Consider the following 22,822-nt stretch of genomic DNA (forward strand, 5'->3'; position numbering starts at 1 on the left):
ATTCGGCTCGTCGCCGAACAGCCACTTAGGGAGTGGTGATGACTGGGGACATGCTGGGGGCCGTTTGGCCTTGGGTGCTGGCTCAGGGCTGGAGGTGGAGGAAGGAGTAGAGAAATTGGCCTCAGCCGGAGTACCCCGCTCAGACTCCTCCGTCGGGATCTTGGCTCAGTAACCCCAGCTGCGGTGATGAGGCGTTAATCTCACAGACGATGGCAATCTCTGGAACCTCTGGAAGCTTCCGGCATACTTTTCGTGGGGGTTGCATCCTCGGGTAGAGACACCTTCAGGCAGGCGTCTTCGGCCTCGATAGACAAGGGGTGTAGACACTCCGACAACTCATGGAACATCTTCATCGCGGCCGCGGCAATTAGTCGATCCTCCGGCTCCATCTTGGGACTCCCGGTGCACGTGGATTGCTGTGACTCTGCCATCTTACTGCTCACTGTCAGCACTTCCTGTAGACTGAAGATGTCGGGCTCTGCTTCACCTTTTATATTGGTCTCCAACAAGATGGCCACCAGCCAGAAGGATTTCATCAGTGGGGCCTGGGACCAGAAGCGACTCAGCAGTGCATCCTCTTCATCCTCCCCACTGGCAACAAGGGGCGGACCTTTCAAGTTCCATTTTGGGCTGGACCTCACGACATGATCTCCACGCCCAGGGGCAGGATGTTGGCTCTGGCGGGAACCTTTGGTGCGCTTCTCGACCATCAAGTTACCCCTTGCAGGTACAGCAGACATTTTGGCGCGCAACATGGCCTCTGTTGTAATCTTGCACATAGTTAATTCAACTTTTGCAGACTTCTTTACATTAAACGGCACAGTTTTCTTCACCCCCCCCCCTACTTTTTCAGCACCAGTATAACAACAGATTTCAATGACAAAGTCCCGAACACTTTCATGGATACACTCTTTCGCAACTGCATGCGATTTTCCACTTGGGGACAATTCAAACTGGGGGGAAGGACTTGTGGCATTTGCTCATGGCACACACCCGTATCTTGTTTTTGGGTGGCCTGACTTGACTTGACTTGGTGGTTAAGTGGTTAATTGTTTATGGATCCAGCATGTCACCCAGTCAAAGGCTATATGCCCAGCAGAGGCGAGTGGATATTTGAGCGTTAGGCTCAGAATTTGTTCTAGGGTCCCATCCTAAATGAGGCCACCTCCCTGTAGTGGATGGGGAACACGTTTTGATCAAAAAGTGCGCTAAGAGCCTCAATTTTTTGACCAATGTGTGCTGCTGCAATCCTCTTTTTTTGTATACTCTGTATCTGCCATAGCAGTGTGCACCCGTGTATTAGGTTGTTGTGCTGGCTATTTTTCTTTTTGCTTGGTGGTTAAATGGTTAAGGCACACACCCCTACCCTGTTCGTGACGCCAAGATTGTGGTGATTCACAGTGATGGCGGGACCAGGGGGTGTAGCAGTGTAGGTGGAGGGGGCATGATGACGTTAACCCCAGGGGCAAGGTGTTGTTAACCCCTAATGTTCGTGATGCCAGAATGTTTTTTGGGTACCAGAACCACAAGAACGGTATCTCCCCTATTCCAATGGCTAGGCAGTGAAAGGAGAGCCCACAAGCAAGTTATGGTTTAACGGAGGCTTTACTGAGTTAAGACAGTCGTTATTACCTTCACAGCTTGGCCAGAATCCCAGAGAGGTGGCAAGGAACACAGAAGGAACACCTTGCAGCTTGCTTGGACCAATTACACTTGCAATAGAATTTAGATAATTGACTTGAGGCTTGGCTAGACTGTAGATAGTAGTGACAGCAGACATAGACTTCGCTTACTGTAATGACTGTAGATTTGAGGCCTTCCACCACCAAGTTATGGTTTAACAGAGGCTTTATTGAGTTAAGACAGGCGTTATTACCTTCACAGCTAGGCCAGAATCCCAGAGAGGTGGCCAGGTACACAGAAGGACCTTGCAGCTTGCTTGGACCAATAAGACTTGTAATAGACTTTAGATAATTGACTTGAGGCTTGGCTAGACTGTAGATAGTAGTGACAGCAGACATAGACTTCGCTTACTGGAATGACTGTAGATTTGTACAATAGCACTGAGATCTCTGGTGTTTGCTGGTCTCAGTAAAGTGATGGAAGAGAGAATTGTAATGGCTGCTCCCCCTTATATAGAGGGGGGGGGGCAGAGCCAGAGCCCATTGGTCAAGCTGCGGGTCATGTGTCAAACTGGTGCCCTCTGGGTAACATGTGATAACATAAACATAACATGTGACATTTCACAGGTCCTTTAGACATTTACTGGAGTCTTCCAAAGGTCCTTTATACTTATTATAATCCTATTACATTAAATAACACTATAATAACAGCAGGGGAGACACTGCAGGAGAGCCCCCAGGTCACCTAGGGACTCCACCTGACAGGGCCTAAGTGTAGTGCAGGACCATGTCCTGTACTGGGACATCACAGATGAAAGCTGATTAAAGTAAAAAAACTTTCAATACAGTTGTTTACAGAGCAGCGAGGCATGGAAACTACTTACTGAGCAGACATTTTATGCCTTGCTGCTTAGTTAACACTCACTGATCCAGGCAAAGACCTCCCACCCCAGGGGAAGTAATAGCAACACCATTTACTGCAGGGCAGCAAACATTTACTGCCCCATACAGATTTCTGCAAAGTGAATAAAAAAAATCTAAATTTGATTCAGTTGATTTTCTTTAGTCACAATGGATTGAGCCTTAGACATCACCCAACATCATTTTTCTTTAACTTGCTGCTATGCTTCTAAGGTCAAAGGTTGGAAAGATTACCTTTTGGGGAGGGGTGAACACCTCCGGAGCAGAGCTTTGGATATTTCCACTGTCTCTTAGATTCAGGGGGTACACATTGGGATTGCTGTTGATTAGAGGAGTGTTCATTTAAATCCCTCTGTGCATACAGTACATTCTGTTGGCGGCTCCTTGAAGCACAGAATGCTATTATTATTATTCAAACAATTTGGAGACCAGCAGCAAACACTTGTCACCACAAATGGTTATTGTGCGTTGATCCAAGCAAGCAGATGGGTTTTGCAGGAATTTGCTGGCTGTTATTTTGGATTATTTAATTTGCTTAAGTACTGTAATCAATTTCTTCTAAATATGTTCGATTTAATGCAATAGGCCGGGGTCTGGATTCTATGTGGCCCGTTTAATCACCCAATAATTTGGCAGACACGTCCGGTCATCTTCACTCAGGAACAAGGTTCTGCTTTGAATAATTAATTTATTTCGGCAAAGTCGAAGTCCAGGGGATGAGCGACTACAAGAGACCTGAAATGAGGATGGCTGAGATAACTGGCGCAGGAGACAGATATTGAAGAATAGTATATAAGACTTTAGCCCTGCATATTAGTACAGCCTCATTGAAAACTCAGCAGAGAATAGATAAAGTTTGTGGCACTTACAACTGCTAATAAAACATCTTACTTTATTGATTCAGTAGCATTAAAACAAATGAGGATCTTTGGCACTGGCCTTCTTTACTTTTAACTGTATTCATGTCTTCAGGACTGCATGTTTCTTTTTATGTCATGGTGCCCTCAGGCAAGACATTGAGCACCCCCCTCCCCTGTTATTCCATAACTCACGGTAGAAGTAACCGCAACACCATGACCAATATATTTGCTAAAGGGACTCCACATATCCCAAACTGTAACTACAAAGTTGGTGCGGCAGCAGGACACACTGCAACTTCATAGCCTGCTGCATTCTACAGAATTGGCACAAATTCCGTAGACTTGCATGGGCCTTCTGGCTATTCTAAGCACTGCTCGCTTTACTAGCAGGCTATGGAGTTGCCGGAAATTTTTAAAGTGTATCCTGTCGCACCAATTTTATAGTTTCTTTAATAGGTGCCATCCTTGACTTCACCTGTGACCATTAATCAGCTTAAAATAACAAGCCCTCAATACACTTCTGGACTGTTACCAAAAAGGCAACTGGGCTGTAGCTGGTTCTGTTCACACAGGAATGAATGGAGACCACTCACCACCCCCATATCCTGCAACTCCTCCCTACTTCTTCCCACCAGACCCCCTTCCTATCTCCAGTCACCAAACACCTTTGCCCTATGTAAGATCCCAAGTCACTAATCTGTTAACCTGCCCTTGTCCAACCTGTTATGTCTGGGCATGCACTAGCTGAACCAGTTTAAGGGCTTGTTCACATGAGTGGATTTCTTATCAAACTTGTAGAGGATCTCCCGCTGCAAGTTTGAAAAGAGTTCTCCATTCTCTACCCTCAGCAGATTTTCGCCAGCGGAAGCTCCGCTGTTAAAAAATCTGTTGCAGACCCCATTGAAGTCAATAGGGTCTTAGGCGGATTTCCAACAGCAAAGATTCTGCTGTGGGTAGAGAATGGAGACCCCGCCTCTTTTCAAACTTGCAGCGGGAGATCCTCTGTCCTAACCCTGTCTCTCTGCCTCTGTCCTGATGGGCCTGGAACCTAAACCCTGTGACCGACATTTATAATTGTTTTTAGACTGTTTTTTGTGTCTACAAAAGGTGCAAAGAAGGCGCAAGCAGGGTTTATTTGCACCTTTTGTGCACCTTTTGGTTTACACATTTCTGCAGATTTTGAGTTGCAATCCACTGATTTTGGCAATACACATGATATGGAAGGGTTTTATGAACTGCGCCTTTTTGTGAAAAGGAGCAAAAAAGGCGCAAAGCCACTGAAAAGTCTCTAAAACTACACCAGCCCAGACTTAGCTTAGCTTTTTGGTGTATGTGAAGAGAGAAATTTCAGAAAATTTTTACCTGCACAAAATGTATCAAATGCTCTGTGACCATTTAATAAATGTGGTGCTACTACACATTACCAGCACACAAAAAAAGGTGTAGAAAAATGCTTCACTTACACCTACAATGATAAATGCCGGCCTATATTTTTAGAAAAACTTTTCCGACTATTCAAGCCCACAAAAAATTAGATGTTCGGGAATTACGATCATATGTGTCACTGCTGAACAGATGTATTTAAGCCTATCAAGTGTGACTGTCTGCTGAGCCGATCATGTGTGATACTTTAGCCTTCTGGGCTGCTTTACCTAAGCCTTTCATGTGTCTATTACCAGCTGTTGTGACGGGCTTATGCTGGGAGTTGTAGTGCCACAACAGAAATTCATAGGTAGCATAGCTCAGTGTGGTATATCATATTTCACCTTGGCACAATCTGCTGGATATCACATTATGAATTTCATCCTTCCATTGTTCCCAGCCAATAACAATTCACGCATCATTGTTGTACTCCATGTCTGAATTGAGCCCATGAGGTAACATTACCACTATCTGCACATTATATTCCTGGATACAAGTCTAACCAACCAATTTGATTTGATTACCTGAATGCACCTAAAGCAAAAAACAGCACGACGCAGAATAAATAAGCTGCAAATGTAAATCTGTGACTTCAAAAGTGAAGGGAACAAGCTGCTGCTTGTCTCTGTACCGGTGGATGGAGTGCGTGGTAATTGGATGCTGCATTCTATATATTTATATAGGCTGTTTAAAGACCAGGAGGAGGCTCATTAATGGCAGCACTAGACATACCGTCATGGATATCTATATGACCATCAGGAGTTCTGTAGGTTCCTATTATTATCAAGATCATGCTGGTGGTAGATAAAGGAAACAATCCTACTACTCCTAAAAAAATAACAATAAATGATACTATAGCTGTTGTTAGTACACCATATTCTGCTACTCAATAATTGAACACCACACTGGTTGAAAATAGGGAAAACAATACAATTTCTGCAGGCTTTCCCAGAGTCACCTGTTTTTTTTGCCCCCTCACCTAATAACCAGGTCACCCCCTTTTACCATGTGCACAGATGGTGTCATATCACAAGGATCAAGTATGCCGTGGTACATCCCAAGTCAAATTCCCAGCACCAGCCCCTGGCAATGGAATAAGCAGTCTCACAGCACTGTACTAACTAGTCACAGACTCTGACAGACAAACAAGGGGGGTTGGAATACAGCCATCAGCCAGGAGGCTCATGCCAATAAACACGTAGGGGGATTGACAGAGAGCAGCGACTTCAGTCTGCACCTATGTATAGAAAAGGAGACTTCACCAAAAGAAACTTCATTTATTTGACTTAAAAAGAGAGACAGACTGTGCCTATTTATAATATTAGATTCTTTTTTGTGGGTTCAATTTGCTGCTTTCTCTCTGTGACTGGCCTATCTGCACCCACACTATCAGTATTAGGGTGTCCCCAGGGTATATATGCCACCATCACTACATCAGTGCAGCCCTCATCACTGGCATCGGCCTGGAGAGTTAAAAGGGTATTTCCTGGAAAACTTTATTTTAATTTTAAATTAACTGGTTCCAGAAAGTTAAACAGATTTGTAAATTACTTCTTTTAAAAAATCTTAATCCTTCCAGTACTTTTCAGTTGCTGTATGTACCAGAGGACGTTGAATTTCCTTTCTGTCTGACCACAGTGTTCTTTACTGACACCTCTGTCCATTTTAGGAACTGTCCAGCACAGGAGAGGTTTGCTATGGGATTTTCTCCTGCTCTGGACAGTTCCTAAAATTGACAGAGGTGTCAGCAAAGAGCAGCTGATAAGTACTGGAAGGATTAAGATTTTTAAATAGAAATAATTTACAAATCTGTTTAACTTACTGGCACAAGTTGATTTTTAAAAACAATGTTTTCCAGTGGAATACCCCTTTAAAGGGAGTTGTGAGCTATGCTATTTCCTTACCTGGGGTAACTCAGGAGTTGCGAAAAGTGGGCAAAGTCTTTACTCCAGCTCTGAGCTATTGTAGATTTTACTCAGAGACACAGGGGACAGCCAAAGATGCTGGATTTATCAATAAATTAAGTGTGATCATTCAGTGGTGGGGGTTTATGTATGTAAGGGCAGGGCTGGTGCAAGGATTTCTCCCACCATAGGCAAAATCTAATTTTTCCTCTCCTTGACCTCGCCCGTTTGGCCCCCCCCTTGACACGCCCCACCTTACTACTGGGGTGACACACTGTAACAAACCTCCTCCTCATGGGGTGGGTGTATGGAGGCGAGTGTGATGTCTGGATGCTGGGCGGACCTGCCTGTTTGGCACTGCACTCCTCCAGCAGGCTGAAGAATGCATATTATTTTGGTAATGGGGGGGGGGTGCAATGGTGTGCTGGCTGGGCGGGTGTTTCGAATGAGCGGCAGGTGCTTTGGATGCTGGCTAATAACTTTCAAGCAGCGTCCCCTTCAAGAGGGCGCCCTGGGCAGCTGCCTATTTTGCCTGTGTAAGGGGAAATCTTATGAGAACATGAAAGGACACAAGTAGGATGTCACATACTTAAAATTATATTGTGGAAGGAGTAGGGTCTTCAAGCAGCACAGAGCATTTCAGGAAATGCATTGGGTGATCATGTTGATCATGTGACTTGTTCACTCATGGGATCATACTAGTTTAAGTATTGAACAGTTGCATAGTGGAAGAAGCAGAATCCCCAGCAACACAAAATATTTTGGGAGAGGAAAATATGAATCCTTCAGGAGGCTTCATGGTCTGTAACAATCATCTTATTTTTTTTGTGTACAAAGCACACATTGATCTGTTCTACCTTCTACATCCAGGTCCAGCTCAATACCCTGCAGTTCATCTCGTATATGTAGCATTCAGCAGCTCAGATACCGCTTCCACTCTGCAGCACAGAGTATGAAAATGCTTATTAGGCTGCACAGCCAGATAAACATATCTTGTTCATTCTCTCACCCACTGCGCTCATCAGTAAAAGAACACAGATCACAGGGCTGAGCACTCATTAGCATTATATAAGAATATATTACAGTGCACAATGCTGCTAATACCTGACTACCTCTGGCTCACCATACAATCAAATGAGGTATACACAAGGAACTCACTTTTCATAAGAAAAAAAAAAAACAACGAAATATCCTGTAGATTCAGAAATGAAAGAAGGAATGATGAGGATCAGTAATAACAGCATCTGTCTGGGAAATTGGATTGAGGCTTAAAAATGTGTACAAATGAAATGACAGGTGTTGCCTGTAGTAACCAATTAAATCATCACCCCTTTGGTTTGAAGGGTTACTAGATTCAGCCGATGGGGTCAGTTGTTTCCATGGTCGCTGTACATAGCTGTATAATCAAGAATTACAGGGGGACTAAAGAAACATCTTAGTTTACCTCCAAGTTTTCAGATTCTGGCAATAAAGTTTTGAATTTCTCATTACTCCTTACTGTTTAGTGGTGTATATAGAAAAGATCATTACATCCCTGTTCACACTGGTGTGGTGCTGTGCGGTGTCCGTTGCTGCCGTGGCGCCGTGTCTGCGGGGGGGTGCGGCTCATAGACTGGTTTGAGTGGCATTGGGGCTGCTCTGCCAGTGGGTCGTTCCCCCCCTGTGGGCATTGGCGTCGCGGCGGTGGTGGTCGCCGCCCAGTGCTGCGCCATTTTATGCTAGGGACGTTAGGGACCCACTCTGGATAGGTGGCCTTGACGTGGCGAGTGGGCTTGTACTTTTTGATCAAAAATGTATACTATCAACCTGTTAGTTTTTGATATTATGCTGAGAAGCAATCAGATCATTATACAAGATTGTAGATGTGCACCATGTCTGCTTTTCTACCCGAATTCACACTGTGATTCTATCCCCTCCTTTTTCTTTGTTTTAACATGTGCTGCACTCTTCCCCACCCCCTCAGCCCAACCCTATATAAGCAGTAGTTAGCTGCACATGGGCCATTTCTTTCCTAGCTGCCTCCCAGTCTGACTGGGAGAGTATGGTAAGTGAGCTATTACATCCCTGTTCACACTGGTGTGGTGCTGTGCGGTGTCCGTTGCTGCCGTGGCGCCGTGTCTGCGGGGGGGTGCGGCTCATAGACTGGTTTGAGTGGCATTGGGGCTGCTCTGCCAGTGGGTCATTCCCCCCCTGTGGGCATTGGCGTCGCGGCGGTGGTGGTCGCCGCCCAGTGCTGCGCCATTTTATGCTAGGGACGTTAGGGACCCACTCTGGATAGGTGGCCTTGACGTGGCGAGTGGGCTTGTACTTTTTCATCAAAAATGTATACTAACAACCTGTTAGTTTTTGATATTATGCTGAGAAGCAATCAGATCATTATACAAGATTGTAGATGTGCACCATGTCTGCTTTTCTACCCGAATATAGAAAAGATCAACACCTCCTTATTATGGTGCTATTACCTCAGAACAGAATGATTAGGTGTTTGCCTCCCCATTCATGCCAGCTCCATATCGCCCTATAATTCTCATGCAAAGAGGCAACCGATACTGGTTCGTACAACACATGGACTTCCATGTACAAACACACACAATGGGGTTTATTTACTAAGAGTGGAGTGTAGGTTTCTTTGTGGGTTTAGATTTCCGACTGGTATTTTCCCAAGGTATTTACTAAGGTTTCCCTACATTTTGCACTTTTCCCTGCGTTTTGCTTTTTTTTTTTTTTTTTTTTTTTTTTTTTTTTACAACTGTTCTGATCTGTCGGGATTTCCTCAGCTCAAATCCACCACATTTTCTGTGGAAACCATAGTAAATACGTTGGAATTTTTCAAAACTGTCGGGGCCACGCCCCTTTTGTCGGGACCACGCCCACTTTATCCAGTGGCCACGGATTTTCCTTGTAAAATGGAGGATTTAGTTTTTTTTGGTCGCAAATTGTGTCGCAAGTGACTTGCAACCCAATTTGGGAGCAAAACCCGACAAAAAAGAGTTGGGATCACATTAGTAAATAAGCCCCAATAGGCACACACACAAACACACACAATAGGTAGCAGCGCATCTGTAAACACTGAATATATGGATTTTTTTAAAAACATTACTGTTATGCTTATAAGATATGAACATGCTTAGAAGACAGAATAACATCTGACATGTAAGTAAAATTGCACCTCAGATTTCTTTTGCTGCAGGTATGTACAGGTATCATTCGCAGGAAGATTAGCCCCGATGTCATTCATGGGGCTAATCCTCAGCATTTCTGACTGAAATAAGTGATATTCTACTTTGAAAGAAATGAAATAAGTGATGTGCTACTTTGAAATAAGTGATATGCTACTGTATTTCTGCCATGTAAATGTGCGTTACATGAGAACATAGGCTTGGAAATCCCATTGGAATGCATATTATGTGGATCGTTGAATACCCACTGAAATCCATGTAAAAATGCTGTGATTAAGTCTATTTTTAATAACTTTAGAAAATGCTAGTGTAAGCCTGGTTCAGAACAGGGGCCCATCTGCACAGGTTTGCCTTGTTGTAACTGGTGTGCAGTGTCCCACTGGGATTCCTGCAGGGCCTATTGTTGGGTGTCATACAGCAAGTCCCTTAGTTTATGTTTGCAGTTTTAGATTTTTTTTCCCCACTATTTTATAACATTTTACCATATTTTATACTGTGCACATCATAGTACTCCATTGTACCATGTCCAGCTGTAAGCAGTAAAGGACTAACCTACACACACCTATGAACCTTCTAGACATATGGGACACGCCTCCTATGGTCTAGCCTCTCTATTGAGATTAGCGAACAGTTAACGGAGTCTAACCCAGGACTGTTTCTACTATCATGTGGTAGTATTATTTAGGCATTATGTAGTAGTATGATTGATGATATCTTTCTGCATTTGGTGTGTTTTCTTTAGTAGCAGTACTAATGTTGTCAGCATTGTCGGGATGGGGGGGGGGGGATTTCTTGAGATTCACCATGTTGCTCTAATAACCTATCATGGTCTAGCATAGAGTGTGGAGGAGAGAGGGAACTGAAACAGCCTGTCCAGCGAAGTATAGGATAATACCAGCCCCTAATGCACCCTGCCATTTAGGAATTGCAGCACCAGTGTGACAAGTTGATGTAACTTGCCACCTCTGAGCTCAACCATGAGTATGGACTTATTGGAAAAGCTGTGAACCAAGCAGCTGACACCCGCTCCAGGTAGAAATATAAGGGACTAGCAACATTAAGGGTTTAAGTAAAAAGGACCAACTCCATGTATTCTAGATACACCAACATTGTAGGTTACCCTACTCCAGCCAAATGGATTTACTCAAAAGTAGAAGGAATTCTTATAAAGAACCTATATAAATTACATGATCCTCTGTACTACAGGAAACTAAAAAGGGTTGGCCTGTTGCTTTCATGCTATTGTATATACAAGAATGTTGCCTCCCTTGGGGATGAACATATTGCTATCAGTAAGGGAACTGTGAGGCTATGTTCACACATCGGAATGTCTGCTCGAAAATGCATTCCGTGCGGAGTCCGCAGAAAGAATGGACAGTGGAATCGGAATTTCGATGCCAGAAACATCTGTGTGAAAATTCCAACATGTGAACATTGCCTTGATCATTAGGGTCACCCCAAAATGCCACTGGCCCAGACACTAAACAGGGTGTGCAGCTGAGGAAGTGTGAGGAGTCCCTGAGGAAGCCCTCAAGCCATAGTGACCAGTGAGACAAGAAACATGACAGGTGTGAGGACTACGAACCTCTGCCATCCTACAGGCCTCTTTCCCTAATGCATCACATGCATCACACTTATTTTGGACTGCCGCAGTTTTATAAAAATTAATATATGCCAAAAAACTCAACTTTCTATGTAAAAAGCCTTAATACTTACATCAATGCAGCATTTTAGTTTTTATTTCCAATAAATTAAAAATTTCTAACATTCTGTTTTTACTTTGTGTACAAAAGGGAAAGGGTCTAAAGACTTTAAGAATGCATTGTAGTACAGAGGTCATAAACTGTAACAAATCATCATGCAATGAAACACATTTACTGGAACACAATGGACTAGTCAGTAATTGCCTGAGCGGGAAAATCCCTGTGAGGTTGGCAAGTCATAGGAACTCGAAGAAGCGGTGATCAGCAGGGGACTAGGCAGAGGTGTAGCTTGTAGCTACTGGGCCCTGATGCAAAATCTGCAACAGGGCCCCATATGCCAATTATATTACTGGTCTCCTATGGGGCAGATTTGCTTTGGGGCCCCCTTATGCACCAGGGCCTGGTGCGACTGCCACCTCTATAGCTACGCCCCTGGGACCAGGAGTGTCAGCAGAGAAGCTGTGGGGGACCAAGGTGGTGAGTATAGCATGTTTATTATTTTAATACTACTCTTAGCCTTGTGTTTTTATTTATTTATTTTTTTTATTACACCTTCAAGATCAAATAAACCTTCTATGTAACACCCCACTGTCCTATGTCATTCCTTGCAGCAGCTTACTACTCTGGTTAAAAGAGGGGGCATAGCTGAGACCCAGGATGCCATGATTGGCCATTGTGAAAGGGTAATATGTATCCAAACAACCCTTTAAAATGATGCCTGGGATCTGTTTGCAGACAGTGATTCTAAAACCCAGACTTCTCATCATGGTTAAATTTGTCTTCATGTTGCTACCCCATCCATTAAGTAATTGAAACACGATCTCTCCTTGGTGAAATCCTAACTGATAAATGATTCTCATCTAACACAATTATGGAACTTTATCTTAATTATATCAGCAGAGCTTCAAAGGTGGAACTTACTCGCTTTCCTCAAATTTGCATTTCATCTCGAAATATGAACTGCAGCTGTTTCCACAAAGTGTACTTGACACCAGCAGAGATTCATTCATTTCATCATCCATCTTTCCACTAAGCTATCAGAAAAAGTTCACAGACATGGTGCCCTCTGCCTCATCTGTTCTCTTGTAGAGCTTACCCCTAAATGACATTCCATAAGCTCCATTATTTTTATTGTACATCAGGAATGTGTGTGCTGTGGAAGGGACATCGAAGCTTATTCCTTGCCTCAACTAACCTCCCTGTGCATAAATGTCATGAAAAAGACAAGATTATTCTGGACATAGTGACAGGAGCTTGTAAGATAGGATCTGTGGACAAGAGGAAAATCAGACGTGATCTGACTAACTTTCCGGAGCCTGTCTGTGTAATGTATACAGATGTAGCAGAGTCTGTCAGTTAATGGTTTCTTGTATTTCCTATTGTATGATGAGGGTACATTGTGCTACATGACAAACTCAGATCTGCTACATCTTTTGTTTGTACGTGTGAACTCCTTCTATGAAAGTGATATAAATAACCATTTTAGATTGCAGCTGATAGATTGCAAGCATTGACTTGCTCATGCAGTGACTTTACATCGGGTCCTTATAAAACTTTAAAAAGGTAAGGAAAATTGTAAAAGACAAAAAAACAAAATCCAAAGAAGACAGGTACTTCAAGTATGCATTCCATAATGAACAAGTCTATCAACCCCCCCCCCCCCCTCCAAGCGCTCCACCCTATTATCTTCACCTCACATCTGGTTGTACCTTCAACTTTGACTAAAACGTAAAGGTGAGAGGGACTGGTGAATTCTGTAGTATAAAATGTTGCGCAGAGCAACGGACAATTTCTAAGCCTCTTCCCTGTCTATTTAGTGCAGCATATGTTGAAGAATCCGGACAGAGCTTCCCATAAATTAGTATAGTCTTGGTAAAATGGTTGAGAAAATAATAGAGTAAGTCTACGTCCACACAATGGAATTTCCATGCAGAATTTCACATTTGAATTTGATGGGATTCTGCTGCTCTGTTCATGTAGCAGAATTTCCATGCCAGAAACATCTGATGCAGAAATGCAAATTCCAGAGTCTGCAGAAAGAATAGGCATGTCTGTTCTATCTCCGACTCCACACAGAAAGGCATTGCCATTTATGAGAGCATTTTTGAGCAGTTCTTTTGAACAACCCTTTAAAGGGGTACTCTGGCGCTAAGACATCCTATAATGTGGCTTCCTCAATGGGCCTGAGCAAACAGGTGTCACGCATGAGCTGCCACTGGTTGACATTGAAGTTACACAGGGGAGTCCCCCTATCCGCTTATATTATCAAGAAATCGGTGAGGGCTTTTCTCTGTTCGTATAGTTGGTCCAACATATGGAGTGTGGAATTCCAATGTGTGGAAACGTAGCAAATCAGACTATGTTGGGGGATGCTGTTCTGACGCTGAAGCTTCCGCTGAAGGAGGGTGTGCTTTGCGGTGTACAAGTGGCTGAAGTGCATGCAAAGTTTCCTTCCCATTGTTAGGATGTCTTGCAGATGGGGATAACACTTCAGGAACCACTTGACAACCAGATTGAACACGTGTGCCATGCAGGGCGCATGGCTCAGGCTTCCTTGATGCAGCGCAGACAAGATGTTCTTCCCATTGACGGTCACCATGGTTTCCATTTCCACTTTTCGTGGAGTGAGCCATGATTCAATTTCTTGATGAATGACTTTTAGTAGTTCCTCCCCTGTGTGACTCCGTTCACCAAGGCAAACCATGTGAAGAACAGCATGACACTGCTGTGCCCTGCACACATGGTATGCTGGAGGGGCACTGAGACTTGTCCATGCAGTGGAGGATGAGGACATAGTGGAAGATGAGGAGGCAGAGTCGCACACTGTCACAGGACCAAAGGACTGAGAGCATGGAAGCGGAAGCAGCATGACCTGTTCAAGTTGCGATTGTGGCTGTGCAGGATCCACATTCACCCAGTGGGCCATAAAGGACATGTATTGTCCCTGACCATAGTTACAGCTCCACACGTCGGTGCTGCCGTGCACTTTGGTACACACCGGCAGGCTCAAGGACTGGCCCACCTTCTGTTCCACAAAATTGTGCATGGTTGGTACTGCCTTTTTTTGCAAAGAAATGACAGCTTGGGACTCTCCACCTCGGCTCGGCACAAGCCATCAGTTCTCTGAAAGGTGCAGAGTCCACCACTTGAAAAGGGAGGGACTGCAGCACCAGCAGCTTGGACAGGAGCACATTCAGCTTCTGCGCCGTTGGATGAGTCGGCGCATACTGTTGTCTCATGGACATAGCTTAACTGATGGATTGCTGGCGGAATGACTGACTCGAATTAGGAGGAGCAGGAGCATCTGGAGCGACAGAAGATGGGTATGGCACACAGCTCTCTTCGGCTGAGGTGGTGTAGCCTTGGCTGGCTGAAACAGGGAGCAACGCGCCACGGGGTGATGCAGCAGGCTGGACCAACGTATCGGAGCCATGGTTCTCCCAGGGAGCTTTATGTGACGCTGCATATGTTGCCGCAGGGCCGTGGTGCCAACATTGCAGGTTAACATCCTCCGGATGCTTGATGAAAAACTGCCACACCGCCAAGTAGCTGATTTTCCCCCCAACAGTCTGCACTGATTGACAGCTACTGCTGCTGACTCCAGGAACCACTGTTCCACTACCTTCCGGAAAGGTAGGCTGCAGCAAAGCAGGTGGTCTATCCCGGGCACATTTGGCTCCAGACATTCCACTTCTGCCACCATGCTGACTGCCAATCATTCTACCACCTTGCTGGCTCAGCTGCTGCCTCAACCTGCAACCCTGCTACCCTCTTCTCCTGATGATGATGAAGCCCCTTCTGCACCCAGCTCCCAAGTGTGATTGGTTTCATCATCATTGAGTTGTGTCTGCACAGCACTGATGTCCTCCTCAGGTTCCTCAACAGTGTCTGCTTCAGGAGCCTGAAAGCTCGCAACACCACCTCCCACGCCACTCTCCTCATCACTACCTGCCCGCCTAGCGGAGGAAGCTGCGGATGTCTCCTCCACTTCTTAGCTGGGCAGTAGCTGCTGACTGTTCTCTAGTAGATCATTCTCACTAAATAGTGGAGCTGAACCCACAGCATACAATACTTCTGTGAGGGAGCGGCATAGGACAGAGCCAATGGGAGGACAGGGACTGCTCCCGGGCCATGCCAACTGAGGGTTGTGTCTGATGAACCCACCAACTGTTGACTGGGGGTGTCAGATGTCACTTGTGATGAAGTGGATGACCATGTTAACCAATCAATGATGGCAGATGGGTTGCTGGTAGAGACACGACCGCTAGCTGATACCGGGAGCTCAGGGCTGTGGCTGCGACTCCTGCTGCCACTTGCCCATAGTCTGCTGCGACCTCTGCCTGATGAATTTAGGCCTTTGCCACTCCTCTGTGCACATCCTGGCACTTATCTGTCTGACATACTTATACACCAGCTAAGTGAGTATATGTTACACTTATGATAGGAGGACAATACGCTCCACTACCCTTAACCCCGTAAGGACTCAGCATTTTTACATTTTCATTTTTTCCTCATCACCTTCTAAAAATCTAAACTACATGCAGGAAAATGTATACGTTTAAAATTCTCATCTTCTGACCCCTATATCTTTTTTATTTTTCTGCCTACGGGCTATGGTATGTGGGCTAATTTTTTGCATCGTGTTCTGAAGTTTTTATTGCTACCATTTTTGTATTGATCAGACTTTTTGATCGCTTTTTATTCATTTTATTTGTATTTTTGTACAATTTACACTTATGAGAGGAGGAGGACTAGATGCTCTGAAACAAACTGTATAAGGCTACAGAAAGAAGTATGTAGCTTTGGCTGGCTTTTCACAGTAACTAGGCCCAAATTAGTTTTACAGGAAAAAAATACGTACACCACGTAGGTGTATGTACAGTTTACACTTCTGAGAGGTGTATAACACCAAATAGATGAAAATAATGCACACACATACAAAAAGTGAAATTAAAGACACTGTTTATTGAAATTTTCAAAAACATTTCAAAATGGACATAAAGAAAGAAAGAAGAAAAAGTAATAAGCAGCAGAAAAATCAGTAATGGACAGATGGTAAGTAGAGGGTAAGACACACACTGCAATACAGAATATAGTGTTAGAAAGCTGGAACCTGCACAAATGGGGAGGATGTTAATAGACATCAGTCCAAATCAATGTAACAGGGCCAGCTACAAACACAAGGATAATATAACAGAATGTATGCAGGATGCCAGACCATAACCTACCTAACCCCAATGATCGTTTCACTGATTAGAATAGCTTCCAAGCTTCCTGAAGAAGCTTATTCTAATCAGCGAAATGATCATTGGGGTTAGGTAGGTTATGGTCTGGTACCCTGCATACATTCTGTTATATTATCCCTGTGTTTGTAGCTGGCCATGTTACATGGCTTTGGACTGATGTCCATTAACATTCTCCCCATTTTTAATGGTTTTGGTTACTTTCTAACACTATATTCTGTATTGCAGTGTGTATCTTACCCTCTACTTACCATCTGTCCATAAGTGATTTTTCTGGTGCTTATTATTTTATCTTATTTCTTCCTTTATGTCCATTTTAAAATGTTTTAGTAAATTTCAATAAACAGTGTCTTTATTTTCACTTTTTGTATGTGTGTGCATTATTTTCATCTCTTTGGTGTTACATACTTCTAATTCACACTTTAGTAAGGTTAGTTTTCTTTGATCGGTGTTTACTTATGAGAGATGGACAATACGCTCCGCTTAAAACTGTGTAAGGCTACAGAAACAAGTGTGTAGCTTTGGCTGACCTTTCACAGTAACTAGGCCCAAATTAGTTTTTCAGGAAAACAAAAAACATACACCATGTAGGTGTACGTACAGTTTACACTTATGAGAGGTGGAAAATATACTCCGCTTATAAATGTATTAGGCTACAGAAACAAGTGTATAGTTTTGGATGGCCTTTCACAGTCACTTATGAGAGGACAATAAACTCCACTACGCAGCCTGTATTTGGCACTGTAACCAGGTGACTATGGCTTTTCGTGCTCACCCTAACTGGCCCCTGTTAGCTTTAAAGTTGTTGTACACCCAACTGCAGCAGTATTGAATTGCTGTGTAGTTGAGCCCAGTACAGTATTATTAGGCAATAATAGCAGTTGACAATTGCTTTTATTGCTCAGCTCAACTGTCCCCTATAAGCTTTATAGTTGCTGTACACCATTACAGCCGTACAGAATCGCGGTGTAGTAGAGCCCAGTACAGTATTATTAGGCACTAATAGCAGGTGACAATGGCTTTTTGTGCTCACTCTAACTGGCTCCTGTTAGCTTTAGAGTTGTTGTACACCAAACTGCAGCAGTATAGAATCGCTGTGTAGTAGAGCCCAGTACAGTATTATTAGGCACTAATAACAGGTGACAATGGCTTTTAGTGTTCAGCTTAACTGGCCCCTATAAGCTTTAGAGTTGCTGTACACCACTGCAGCAGTACAGAGCTGCTGTGTAGTAGAGCCCAGTACACTATTATTATGCACTGATAGCAGGTGACAATGGCTTTTAGTGCTCAGCCTAACTGGCCCCTATAGGCTTTAGAGTTGCTGTATTATACCCAAAAGTGTCCTCTCTCTCTCTCCCTTCGCTGTCAGTGCTTTTCTGCAGTGCTTTTGGCATGTGCTGAATCGTTGCTGTCAAGCTGTTTTTCTGTGCAACACACACACTGCTCTATCTGTCCCTGCAATGAAACGCTCTCTCTGAAATAAAATGCTGGAATGGCTGGCCACAAGATGACTGACGATTATGTAGGGCTGTGACATCACAGGGGTGGCTGTCTCCAGAGTTCCTTGTCCTATGTCCTCACATGTGAATCCGCCATTTTAGATAGCCTGGACCGCACTGAATGGAGTTTAATTAAGCGATTCGTGCAATGAAATCGTGGCAATATTCGCATTAGTTGCAAAGCAAATTTTTCGTGAAATTCATAACGATTCGTCAGATTCGATTCGCTCATCCCTAATAATGTCTGCCTATACTGTATGTAATCTCCTAACTCGAATCAAAAACATATATAAAAATGGAATCACTCAAAAAATTAATAAATAAATAAATCATCAATTTTATTGTCACAAAAAGCATTCACTAATACACAAAACTTTAAAAGGAAAGGTTCCACTAGTTCCACTAGTTGCAAAGGAACGGGTGCCAGTTTGCTATGTTCCACATTACAGCCGTCACACCATAGGTTTGTTAAGGTATTTTCTAATGGTCCTCTACTGTAATTGGTCCATCGTGCATTGTGTTTATTTGCTCTGGTCTTTGAGGTTGATATATGGGACTGCTTGTGCAGCATATAATTTAGTCATCAAATATGTGGACCTTCTCCACTTGCTTAAAGTGAAAAATGCTCTAGGCTAACTCTTTAACCTGTGCTGATCCTGAGTTAAACCCTGATTTCATCCTTTTATAGCTCCTAATACCCTTGTTTATTTTGCTCACACTACATGAAGCTCATTGAGGAGGGGGGGACGTTCCTTTGCTTGCCCTTACATTTTCTGTGGGAACTTCCTTCCTCCTGAGCTGACAACTGTCTGACCTGTGCACTGAGGTTCTGTGACATGCTCCTGGCTCACACAGCAGGCTGATTGACAAATTGGGAGCCTGCACAGAGTTCCATCCACACTTCCTGTATTTGTCTCTGTACAGAGACACACACACTGGGGCAAAAACGTATTTAGTCAGCCACCTTGTGCAATTTCTACCACTTAAAAAGATGAGAAAGGCATGTTATTTTCATCATAGGTATACCTCAACTATGAGAGACATAATGAGAAAAAAAAATCCATAAAATCACAAAGTCTGATTTTTAAAGAATGTATTTGCAAATGATGGTGGAAAAGCTTTTGGACAATAACAAAAGTTAATCTCAATACTTTGTTGAATACCCTTTGTTGGCAATGACAGATGTCAAATGTTTTCTGTAAGTCTTCACATGGTTTTCACACACTGTTGCTGGTATTTTGGCCCATTCCTCCATGCAGATCTTCTCTAGAGCAGTGATGTTTTGGGGCTGTCGCTCGACAACACAGACTTTCAACTCCCTACAAAGGTTTTCTATGGGGTTGAGATCTGGAGACTGGCTAGGCCACACCAGGACCTCCAAATGCTTCTTACAAAGCCACTCCTTCGTTGCCCGGAGGGGGGGGGGGTGTTTGGGATCATTGACATGCTGAAAGACCCAGCCATGTTTCATCTTCAATGCCCTTGCTGACGGAAAAAGGTTTTCCCTCAAAATCTCACGATACATGGCCCCATTCATTCTTTCCTTTACACAGATCAGTTGTCCTGGTACCTTAGCAGAAAAAAACAGCCCCATAGTATGATATTTCCACCCCCATGCTTGACAATAGATATGGTGTTCTTTGGATGCAACTCAGTTTTCTTTCTCCTCCAAACATGACGAGTTGAGTTATTACCAAAAAGTTCTACTTTAGTTTCATCTGACCATATGACATTCTCCCAATACTCTTCTGGATCATCAAAATGCTCTCTAGCAAAGTTCAGACGGCCACGAACATGTAGTGGATTAAGCAGGGGGACATGTCTGGCACTGCATGATTTGAGTCCCTGGCGGCATAGTGTGTTTCTGATGGTAGCCTTTGTTACTTTGGTCCCAGCTCCTGCAGGTCAACTGTAGGAGCAATTATTAGAAAATGGAAGCCATACCGGTGGTCCCCTCGTTTCCCCCCAGGTGGTTCTGGAATTTTTGCTCACCGTTCTTGTGATCATTTTGACACCACGGGGTGAGATCTTGCGTGGAGTCCCAGATCGAGGGAGATTATCAGTGGTCTTGTATGTCTTCCATTTTCTAATAATTGCTCCCACAGTTGATTTCTTCACACCAAGCTGCTTGTCTATTGCAGATTCAGTATTCCCAGCCTGGTGCAGGTCTACAATTTTGTTTCTGGTGTCCTTCAACAGCTCTTTGGTCTTGGCCATAATGGAGTTTGGACAGGTGTCTTTTATACTGATAACAAGTTCAAACAGGTGCCTGCCCAGTATTATTAGAGATGACTCTTTGATAACGGGATTTGGAGCGGGGAAGAGAGGGGACAAGATTACAATGTATGCAGAAGATATTCTGATGTTCTTGGAAGACCCCAAATGAGCTTTGTCGAGAGTAATAGAAATAATAAGTAGATATGGTAGTTTTTCTGGATTAATGATTAATTGGTCAAAGTCGGTTATTATGCAGCTAGGAGAAGAGGATATAGGACAGACATTTAGATTTAAAGTGATAAAAAAAAAAAGGAGAAAAGTTTAAATATCTGGGGGTATACCTGTCAAATGAGAGAGGGGATTATCATCAGATAAATGCCACAAAAATAATGAAGGAAGTGGAAAAGAAAGCAAATATATGGAGCGATTTAAACCTATACAAAGCAGACAGAATAACACTGATCAAATCAGTATTTTTACCAAAGATTTTGTATGTATTTGGATCAGCCCCATCTTGGTGTGAGACTTAATTGTTTAGGAAAATTATCTCAATATTTAATTCATTAATTTGGGTCAGAAAAAGAGTAAGAATCAAGTTGGAGTACCTATGTCAGACCGAGGGAAAGGGTGGAATAGCATTTCCATGTATACATAGGTACTTTTTGCCTTTTTTGAATTTCTGTTGTCTAGCTCTGATGGGGAATTATGGGATATTTTCCAGTTGTTGGAATCCGGGAAGTTGGAGGAGGAGAAATAGAGGAAAATTGTTATGGTTAAAAACCTGGTTAAAACATGGAGGGTATTTAGGAAAGAGATGAATGTAAAAAGGGTACTGGATGTGGCATCGATGCTGGACAACAGAAATATATCAGAGATGAATAAATTGGGGAAAATTTTTCTGTTTAAAAACAAAGGTTGTGTCAGAATAAAAGATGTTTGGGAAAAAGGTAAATTCAAGGAATGGATAATACTGAAAGAAGAATTCAACTTAAAGGAGGGTGGTTGGTTGGAATATAATAGTATAAGAAGAACCTTCCTGGAGTTTATCAGTAAAGGGGGAAACCTACAGGTGGTGTACCTGGAAATTTTGAATAAAATTATGAGAGGTAATATAACAAAAAAACACATCTCATATGTTTATACAGCTATAGCAAAGTTACATAAGAACAAATTAGTACATAGAAGCACCCAACAATGGCAAGAGGAGATCTGTGATATAAAAGAGGAAGGGTGGGATGCAATAATGAAGAACATTAATTATGTATCACTTAATATGAACCATAAGATAATACAATTTTCAATATTGTGTATAGACTTTAATATACGCCATTTTTTTTAGAGAAAATAGCAATAAGGAAGGATAGTAGATGTAATAGGTGTAAAAAAGAAAAAGCAGGACATTTACATATATTTTGGAGTTGTTCTGAGATTGTTGAATATTGGAAAGTAATATTTAGTAAAATTAGAGAAATAACTGGTGTAAGTATGGAGTTCTCCCCTAGAACGGCAATTTTGGGAAATGACACAAGGTTACAAACTAGTAAGAAAATAAAAATAAGATTATGAGAATGCTATTCTACGCCCGTTTGTTGATTGTTAAAAACTGGATATCCCCTATGCAGAGAATGGAAGGATACATTTTGGGGGGAGTTGAGGGTAGAGAGAGAGAGGAATAGAATTTTAATAAATATTTTTTTATTTTTTTCCTGGATTGATGTGAAGGGGCAGGGATTTAGGATAATTAAACGGTTAAGATCAACGATTAAAAGTATAAACTTTTTGGGGAGGGTGGTATTGGGTAAATTTAAGATAAAATATTGCTGATTTCGGGCTCCTGGCACCCTGCCGCCTATGTTGATTATTGTTTGTAGGAAGGGGGGGGAGGTAAAGGTGACTAATGTAATGATGTAGATGTTTAAGGACTATGTTTCTGTCTTTGAGGTTTTTTTTTATTTTGTTAATTAAATAAAGAGAAAAAACAAACAAGTTCAAACAGGTGCCATTAGTACAGGAAACGAGTGGAGGACAGAGAGGACTCTTAAAGAAGTTATAGGTCTGTGAGAGCCAGAAATCTTGCTTGTTTGTAGGTGACCAAATACTTATTTTCCACTAATAATTTGCAAATAAATTCTTTAAAAATCAGACAATGTGATTTTATGGATTTTTTTTTTTTCTCATCATGGCCCAGATTTATCAAAGAATGTCTAGGGTAGAGCTATTTTATACGTTTGTTTGGGTGGTGGGTTTGACTT

Source organism: Hyla sarda, chromosome 6, assembly GCF_029499605.1.
Source record: "Hyla sarda isolate aHylSar1 chromosome 6, aHylSar1.hap1, whole genome shotgun sequence".
Taxonomy (NCBI): Eukaryota; Metazoa; Chordata; class Amphibia; order Anura; family Hylidae; genus Hyla; species Hyla sarda.